The following is a 9,522-nucleotide window of genomic DNA, read 5'->3' as shown; positions in this document are numbered from 1 at the left end:
TATTCATCAATCGCCCACATAGGCTGAATAACAGCAGTCTTACTATATAACCCCACCATAACACTATTAAACCTAATTATTTACATCATCATAACTTCCACCATATTCACACTATTCATAGCCAACTCAACCACAACCACCTTATCACTATCACACACATGAAATAAAGCACCCATCTTAACAATCCTAGTCCTCATTACCCTCCTATCAATAGGAGGACTCCCCCCACTATCAGGATTTATACCAAAATGAATAATTATTCAAGAAATAACAAAAAATAGCAGCATTATCTTATCTACCTTTATAGCAATTACAGCACTACTAAATCTATATTTTTACATACGACTTACATACTCCACCGCACTCACAATATTTCCCTCCACAAACAATATAAAAATAAAATGACAATTCTCAACCACAAAACGAATAGTCCTTCTACCAACAATAACCGTACTATCCACTATACTACTACCACTTACACCAATCCTCTCAATTCTAGAATAGGAATTTAGGTTAAACAGACCAAGAGCCTTCAAAGCCCTAAGCAAGTATAATTTACTTAATTCCTGATAAGGACTGCAAGATCACATCTTACATCAATTGAATGCAAATCAACCACTTTAATTAAGCTAAATCCTCACTAGATTGGTGGGCTCCACCCCCAGGAAACTTTAGTTAACAGCTAAATACCCTAAACAACTGGCTTCAATCTACTTCTCCCGCCTCAAAGAAAAAAAGGCGGGAGAAGCCCCGGCAGAGTTTGAAGCTGCTTCTTTGAATTTGCAATTCAATATGTTAATTCACTACAGGACCTGGTAAAAAGAGGAGTCAAACCTCTGTTCTTAGATTTACAGTCTATTGCTTTACTCAGCCATTTTACCCATGTTCATCAACTGCTGATTATTTTCAACTAACCACAAAGATATTGGTACCCTCTACCTCCTATTCGGTGCCTGAGCTGGCATAGTAGGAACCGCCTTAAGCTTACTAATTCGCGCTGAACTAGGCCAACCCGGAACTCTGCTCGGAGATGACCAAATCTACGCACATGCATTCGTAATAATTTTCTTTATAGTAATGCCTATTATGATTGGAGGGTTCGGCAACTGCCTAGTTCCTCTGATGATTGGAGCCCCTGATATAGCATTCCCTCGGATAAATAATATAAGCTTTTGACTCCTTCCCCCTTCTTTCCTGTTACTCCTAGCATCCTCTATAGTCGAGGCCGGAGCAGGAACAGGTTGAACCGTATACCCTCCTCTAGCAGGCAACCTAGCTCATGCAGGAGCCTCAGTAGACCTAACCATTTTCTCCCTACACCTGGCAGGTGTTTCCTCAATTCTAGGAGCCATTAATTTTATCACAACTATTATTAACATAAACCCCCCTGCAATATCACAATATCAAACCCCCTTGTTTGTATGATCTGTACTGATCACTGCCGTACTACTCCCCCTCTCACTTCCTGTATTAGCAGCTGGTATCACAATACTACTGACAGACCGAAACCTAAACACAACCTTCTTTGACCCAGCAGGAGGAGGAGACCCCATCTTATATCAACACCTATTCTGATTCTTTGGGCACCCTGAAGTATATATTCTTATTTTACCTGGGTTTGGAATAATCTCCCATATCGTGACCTACTACTCAAGAAAAAAAGAACCGTTTGAGTACATAGGAATAGTATGAGCCATAATATCAATTGGGTTCCTAGGATTTATTGTATGAGCCCATCATATATTCACAGTCGGAATAGACATCGACACACAGGCTTATTTCACGTCAGCTACTTTAATTATTGCCATCCCAACTGGAGTAAAAGTCTTCAGTTGACTAGCAACACTTCACGGGGGCAATATCAAATGATCCCCCGCTATAATATGAGCCCTAGGCTTCATTTTCCTTTTTACAGTCGGAGGCCTAACTGGAATTGTTTTAGCTAACTCCTCCCTTGACATTGTTCTCCACAACACATATTATGTAGTAGCACTTTTCCACTATGTACTATCAATAGGAGCTGTATTTGCCATCATAGGAGGATTTGTACATTGATTCCCTCTATTCTCAGGCTACACTCTTAATGATACATGAGCGAAAATCCACTTCGCAATTATATTTGTAGGTGTTAACATGACCTTCTTCCCACAACATTTCCTAGGACTATCTGGTATACCACGACGATACTCTGATTACCCAGACGCATATACAATATGAAATACTATTTCATCTATAGGCTCATTTATCTCACTAACAGCAGTAATACTAATAATTTTTATTATCTGAGAAGCATTCGCATCCAAACGAGAAGTCTTAACTGTAGACCTAACCACAACAAACCTAGAATGACTAAACGGATGCCCTCCACCATATCACACATTTGAAGAACCCACATATGTTAACCTAAAATAAGAAAGGAAGGAATCGAACCTCCTATTATTGGTTTCAAGCCAACACCATAGCCACTATGACTCTCTCAATAAACGAGATGTTAGTAAAACATTACATAACCTTGTCAAGATTAAATTACAGGTGAAAATCCCGTACACCTCATATGGCATATCCCATACAGCTAGGCTTTCAAGACACAACATCACCCATCATAGAAGAACTACTACATTTTCACGATCATACACTAATAATTGTCTTTCTAATCAGCTCACTAGTACTTTACATTATTTCACTAATATTAACAACAAAACTAACCCATACCAGCACCATAGACGCACAAGAAGTAGAAACAATCTGGACCATTTTACCAGCCATTATTTTAATCATGATTGCTCTCCCATCTTTACGAATTCTATACATAATAGACGAAATCAACAACCCATCTCTCACGGTAAAGACCATGGGACATCAATGATACTGAAGCTATGAATATACAGATTATGAAGACCTGAGCTTTGATTCCTATATGATCCCAACATCAGAATTAAAACCAGGAGAACTACGATTACTAGAAGTAGATAACCGAGTTGTATTACCCATGGAAATAACAATCCGAATACTAATCTCTTCCGAAGACGTCCTACACTCATGAGCAGTCCCTTCTCTAGGACTAAAGACAGATGCAATTCCAGGTCGTTTAAATCAAACAACCCTTATGTCAACTCGTCCAGGCCTATTCTACGGTCAATGCTCAGAAATCTGCGGGTCAAATCACAGTTTCATACCAATCGTTCTCGAGCTAGTCCCACTAAAATATTTTGAAAAATGGTCTGCATCAATATTATAAAATCATCAAGAAGCTATACCAGCGTTAACCTTTTAAGTTAAAGACTGAGAGCATAATACTCTCCTTGATGACATGCCACAACTAGACACATCAACGTGACTTACAATAATTCTATCAATATTCTTGGTTCTCTTTATTATTTTCCGATTAAAAATCTCAAAACACAACTTCTACTACAACCCAGAATTAACAACAACAAAAACATCAAAACAAGACACCCCTTGAGAAACAAAATGAACGAAAATCTATTTGCCTCTTTCATTACCCCTATAATACTAGGTCTCCCCCTTGTTACTCTCATTGTTTTATTTCCTAGTCTACTATTTCCCACATCAAACCAACTAATCAATAACCGCCTCATCTCCCTCCAACAGTGAGTACTTCAACTCGTATCAAAACAAATAATAAGTATTCACAACACCAAAGGACAAACATGAACATTAATATTAATGTCCCTAATCTTATTTATTGGATCTACAAATTTATTAGGCCTTCTACCCCACTCATTCACACCAACTACACAACTATCAATAAATCTAGGCATGGCTATTCCCTTATGAGCAGGGGCCATGATTGCAGGCTTCCGCAACAAAACTAAAGCTTCACTTGCCCATTTCCTACCACAAGGGACACCCACCCCACTGATCCCAATACTAGTGATTATTGAAACCATTAGCCTCTTCATCCAACCAGTAGCCCTTGCCGTACGATTAACAGCCAACATCATGGCAGGACACTTATTAATTCACTTAATTGGAGGAGCCACCCTTGCACTAATAAGCATCAGTACCACAACAGCACTCATCACGTTTACCATCCTAGTCCTACTGACAATCCTTGAGTTCGCAGTGGCTATAATTCAAGCCTACGTATTCACCCTCCTAGTTAGCTTATACCTGCATGACAACACATAATGACACACCAAACCCACGCTTATCACATAGTAAACCCAAGCCCCTGACCCCTCACAGGAGCACTATCTGCCCTCCTAATAACATCTGGCCTCATCATGCGATTTCACTTCAACTCAACAGCTCTACTGACTCTAGGCCTAACAACAAATATACTTACAATATACCAATGATGATGAGATGTAATTCGAGAAAGTACCTTTCAAGGCCACCATACTCCAGCCATCCAAAAAGGCCTTCATTACGGAATGATTCTCTTTATCATCTCCGAAGTTCTATTCTTTACTGGATTCTTCTGAGCTTTCTGTCACTCAAGCCTCGCCCCCACACCCGAGCTAGGCGGCTGCTGGCCCCCAACAGGCATTCACCCACTTAATCCTCTTGAAGTCCCACTACTCAATACCTCTGTCCTTCTAGCCTCAGGAGTATCCATTACCTGAGCTCACCATAGCCTCATAGAAGGAAATCATAACCACATGTTACAAGCCCTATTCATCACCATTGCACTAGGCGTGTACTTTACACTATTACAGGCATCAGAATACTATGAAGTACCCTTTACAATCTCAGATGGAGTTTAGGGTTCAACCTTCTTCGTAGCTACAGGATTCCATGGCCTCCATGTCATCATCGGATCTACCCTCTTAATTGTCTGCTTCTTCTGCCAACTGAAATTTCACTTCACCTCTAGTCATCATTTCGGTTTCGAGGCCGCTGCCTGATACTGACACTTCGTAGACGTAGTATGACTTTTCCTCTATGTATCCATCTATTGATGAGGCTCATGTCCTTTTAGTATTAATCAGTACAACTGACTTCCAATCAGTTAGTTTCGGTCTAGTCCGAAAAAGAACAATAAACCTTATAATTACTCTCCTGACTAATTTTACGCTAGCTATGTTACTCGTAACTATCGCATTCTGACTCCCCCAACTGAACGTGTACTCAGAAAAAACAAGCCCATACGAATGCGGATTTGACCCCATGGGATCCGCTCGCCTTCCCTTCTCTATAAAATTTTTTCTAGTGGCCATCACATTTCTCCTTTTCGACCTAGAAATTGCACTGCTCCTACCATTACCATGAGCCTCACAAACAACTAACCTAAACACAATGCTTACCATAGCCCTTCTCCTAATCTTCCTACTAGCCGTAAGCCTAGCCTAACTAGGTTGGAGGAATGTGACACATATTTCTGAAAGAAAGACAATGTGCCTGGAGCCCCCCCTACCCGCCCCCCCCGCCCCCCCCACCCGTGCCCCCCCCCCACGCGCGCCCCCTTCATGCTTGTGGGTATGAAGTGGTTGGGAGAATCCAAGAACATGGTGGTGAATGGCAGGAGACATGGAGGCAAGTTGTCTGACGACCATCAGCAGAATCAAGCAAAATTACAGCACACGGGGAAGGACAGCGTGAAGGCTGGCAGAAACGCAGGCGAGAGGAGGTCGAGCAGATGTAATGGGAATTCAGGCTTTGAAGGACAGAGTCGATATGTACCATCTTCTGGAATGTCTGCCAAGGAACTCTGTGAAAATGATGACCTAGCAACCAGTTTGGTTCTCGATTCCTATTTAGGTTTTCAAACACACAAAATGAATACTAGCGCCTTTCCTCCAAGGAGCTCAAGGCATTTTTCAAAATCTGACAGTTTTTCTCACAACAACCCTGTAAGATTTCGGTCTATTAAAGGAAGGCAGGAAGAACTCAAAGAAGTAATTGAACGTTTTAAGAAAGATGAGCACTTGGAGAAAGCCTTCAAATGTCTGACTTCAGGAGAATGGGCACGGCACTATTTTCTCAACAAGAACAAAATGCAGGAGAAATTATTCAAGGAACATGTATTTATTTATTTGCGAATGCTTGCAACTGACAGTGGATTTGAAATATTGCCTTGTAATAGATACTCTTCAGAACAAAATGGAGCCAAGATAGTTGCAACCAAAGAGTGGAAACGAAATGACAAAATAGAATTACTGGTGGGTTGTATTGCCAAACTTTCAGAAATTGAGGAGAACATGCTGCTTAGACATGGAGAAAATGACTTCAGTGTCATGTATTCCACAAGGAAAAACTGTGCTCAGCTCTGGCTTGGTCCTGCTGCGTTTATAAACCATGATTGCAGACTTAACTGTAAGTTTGTGTCAACTGGTTGAGATACAGCATGTGTGAAGGCCCTAAGAGATATTGAACCTGGAGAAGAAATTTCTTGTTATTATGGAGATGGGTTTTTTGGAGAAAACAATGAATTCTGCGAGTGTTACACTTGTGAAAGACGAGGAACTGGTGCTTTTAAATCCAGAGTGGGACTGCCTGCGGCTGCTCCTGTTATCAATAGCAAATACGGACTCAGAAAAACAGATAAACGTTTAAATAGGCTTAAAAAGTTAGGTGACAGCAGCAAAAATTCAGACAGTCAATCTGTCAGCTCAAACACTGATGCAGATACCACTCAGGAAAAAACAATACAAGGTCATCATATGTTTGACAGAAAGCTTTCCTGGTGTGAGTTTCTCTGTAGCGGTGGTGTTAGGTGTGCAAGAAGACAGAGAGAGGACGGGGCCGCGGCCCGCGGGCACTTGCGTGTCCCGCTCTGGCCAGTCTGTTAGCGGGGGTGATGGACCTGGGGTTCGTAGCTTCTGGCCTCAAGGCTTCCACCTTTTTACTGCCTGCTTGCCGTTTGCAGAATGAGCTGACCCAGTTCGCCAAGCCACCAGTCCTCAGACTCAGAGTTGTGGTAGAGTGGCAGTTTGAATGTCACTGTACTGTGACGAGTTGTAGCCACTGCCAAAAGTGGGAAGAGAGATGGAAAGGAGAAAGGGACAAGCTTTAAGATCCCAGTGGCTTGTGGGGGCAAGACCTAATGGAAACTGGAAAAAGAGAATGAAGAATAAAGAGAAAAGAAAGAAGAAATCCCAAATGAGCATAAGAAAACACGCCATGTTTGTGGAGCTTTGACATCCTGGAAGCATTCTGATCGCTGCTGGTCTTCATCTGGGTGACATCAGTTTGCTCTAGTGGCCACTAAAGCAGTAGGCTCTTCACTCTTTCTTGTCTCTGATAGGAATAAAATTTAAAAGTTTTAACTTGATAGTCCCCAGAATATGCCTATTTTAGCACTATAAATGTCTGTACATACTTCTGAGTAGTAAGTACCCTCTGAGGTCTGACTATTTTAGACTCTTCCTGTCTTCTGATGTTTTCAGCCCACCTCTGGGTGCTCTCCACTACAGAAAGTCCCAGAGAGAAGGGACAGTGTCTACCATGATGGAGAATGTCACTGCCATGTGTTTCCGAATTAGCCTGCTGCTGGAGTCGGAAGCCAGGGCTGACCTCTAGTGTGGAAGGCAGTGCTGTTCCTCTTCAGGCTCTATGTCCAAAGTGAACCAAAAAGAGCAGTTACTTTGTCATTCACTGTTGACTGTTGGTTTTAATAATAAATGCAGCATAATAAAAAAAAAGAATTAATGAAAAGTATTCAAGTTAGAGGGTAAGTTTTACCATGTAAGATAAAGAAACAAGTGTAAAGTTCTGAAGCACACCAGAGTGGGTAAAATTCAAAACATTAGATAGTAGGGAGATCAACATAAAAAGGAGAAAGAAGGACATGGCTGATGCAGATTTATGTTAGTTTGCTAGTTGGCAGATGCTTTGTTGTTATTGAAGAGATGACAGAATTGTTTTCTGAAGGCTTTTAACTTCTCTGCAGTCAACATTGTCTTTCTGGAGAGAGAGGGAAAAAATAGCCTGTGGGATGAGAAGGGTTGGAAACTAAAAGGAAGCAGGAAGCAGAAGGGCAGGATACTTCCAGTTTTTAATGACTGTATAATTTTATTTTCTATGTAGTGTTGACTGATTTCAAATTGGAAAGTATTTCCATGAACTAGTGTCATGGTCCTTTGGAAAAATTACTTTGTGTCTCATAAAGGCTTTTCTCACACACACACAGAAACACATCCGATCACACATATCGTCACACCATTCGACTCTTTGAAAACTTAGGCCATGCGAATAGTAGTGGTAAAAGTCAGTCTACCGCCACTTCCCTGGCAGTCCAGCAGCTGAGACTCCACATTGCCCACTCAGGAAGCCCAGATTCAATCCCTGGTCAAGGAACTAGATCCCACATGCCCAGCTAAGAATTCACATGCCTCAGCTAAAGACCCAGCACAGTCAAATAGATAATGTTTTCAAATAAAATGTTTTAAAAATTCAATCTGCTGTGACAAATTTTACAGTTAGCAATTACAGTGGAATTTAGCTACCCGCTGTCAAGAACCCAAGAAACTGCTGCCTGACATTTGTTAGATGTACAAGGACATCCCTGGAGTGTTGTTGTCTCTGTCACAAGTGAACTTGTAGCAGAGGCACTGCCTTAATCCAAAGCCTGTACAGCCATTACAAAGCTCCTATTAAAGCTATGAATAAAAAAAAAAAAAAAGCTGCCACAAATTCTTCTTTTCTTACCTTTCCATTCATCTGGTGTGAGTGTTTAAGAAAATTCAGTGAGAACTGTTTAAAATTCAATGTGATACAGAGCAATAAGGATTGTTTGAAAAAGTGCATGGCAGGCAAAATAAAGTGCTTGAAAAACTAACATCTATATAAGTGAATCACAGGTTCACATTGATTTGTAGCTTCCAATTAGTGAAGTGACCAACTGAATTATACCAAGAGTCTCCTCTCAGGCACTAATATTTGCTCCAAAGAAATGGCTTCTTTTCTCGATAACATTACTGCTGCTGCTGCTGCTGCTAAGTCGTTTCAGTTGTGTCCTACTCTGTGCGACCGCATAGACGGCAGCCCACCAGGCTCCCCCGTCCCTGGGATTCTCCAGGCAAGAACACTAGAGTGGGTTGCAGAATATTTACCATGACAGAGCAACACGAAAGTGATCTTGGCAGATTTCACTCCTAGAATTCAAATTAAAGCAAATCTCCCAAACATTAAAAAAAGAGGAAGAAGAGTATTCCTTCCTGTCTTATCAACTGTTATAAAATTCATGAAGCCTTGTCTGGCTTGGGTCTTCCATCTACTGACAAATTTGATTAAAATTAGACTTGAGAATAAGTAGTAATGGAACTGTCCAAGCGTAAGTATGCTGCCACTGAAAATTGGTTTCTAAAAAGGGCATCAATTAGAAAGGAAGTGTAGAGTGGTGAGAAATCTGCTGCCAATATTACATCTTCAACTATATAAAATATTGCAATGAAAGGCTGGTCAAATTAGGAAGACTTTTATGAACTAATGTAATTAAAAGCCAATAATTTAGGATTCACTGTATGCACAAAAAGGATATTTTAATGTATTGGTTTTCTATTGCTGCTATAACTTAAAACAACACAAATTTATTATCTCATAGCTGTATAGTTTCTA

The 9,522-nt window shown here is 40.8% G+C and overlaps 1 pseudogene; it reads left to right on the top strand.

Annotated features, from left to right (window-relative positions):
- The first annotated feature begins 5,443 nt into the window (after positions 1–5,443).
- LOC138434559 (histone-lysine N-methyltransferase KMT5B pseudogene) lies at positions 5,444–6,603 on the top strand (annotated as a pseudogene).
- The last annotated feature ends 2,919 nt before the right edge of the window (positions 6,604–9,522 follow it).

The sequence above is a fragment of the Ovis canadensis genome, chromosome 2 (assembly GCF_042477335.2).
Source record: "Ovis canadensis isolate MfBH-ARS-UI-01 breed Bighorn chromosome 2, ARS-UI_OviCan_v2, whole genome shotgun sequence".
Lineage (NCBI taxonomy): Eukaryota > Metazoa > Chordata > Mammalia > Artiodactyla > Bovidae > Ovis > Ovis canadensis.
The sequence above is the reverse complement of the archived record's forward strand: the minus strand, read 5'-3'. Positions and strand labels throughout refer to the sequence as shown.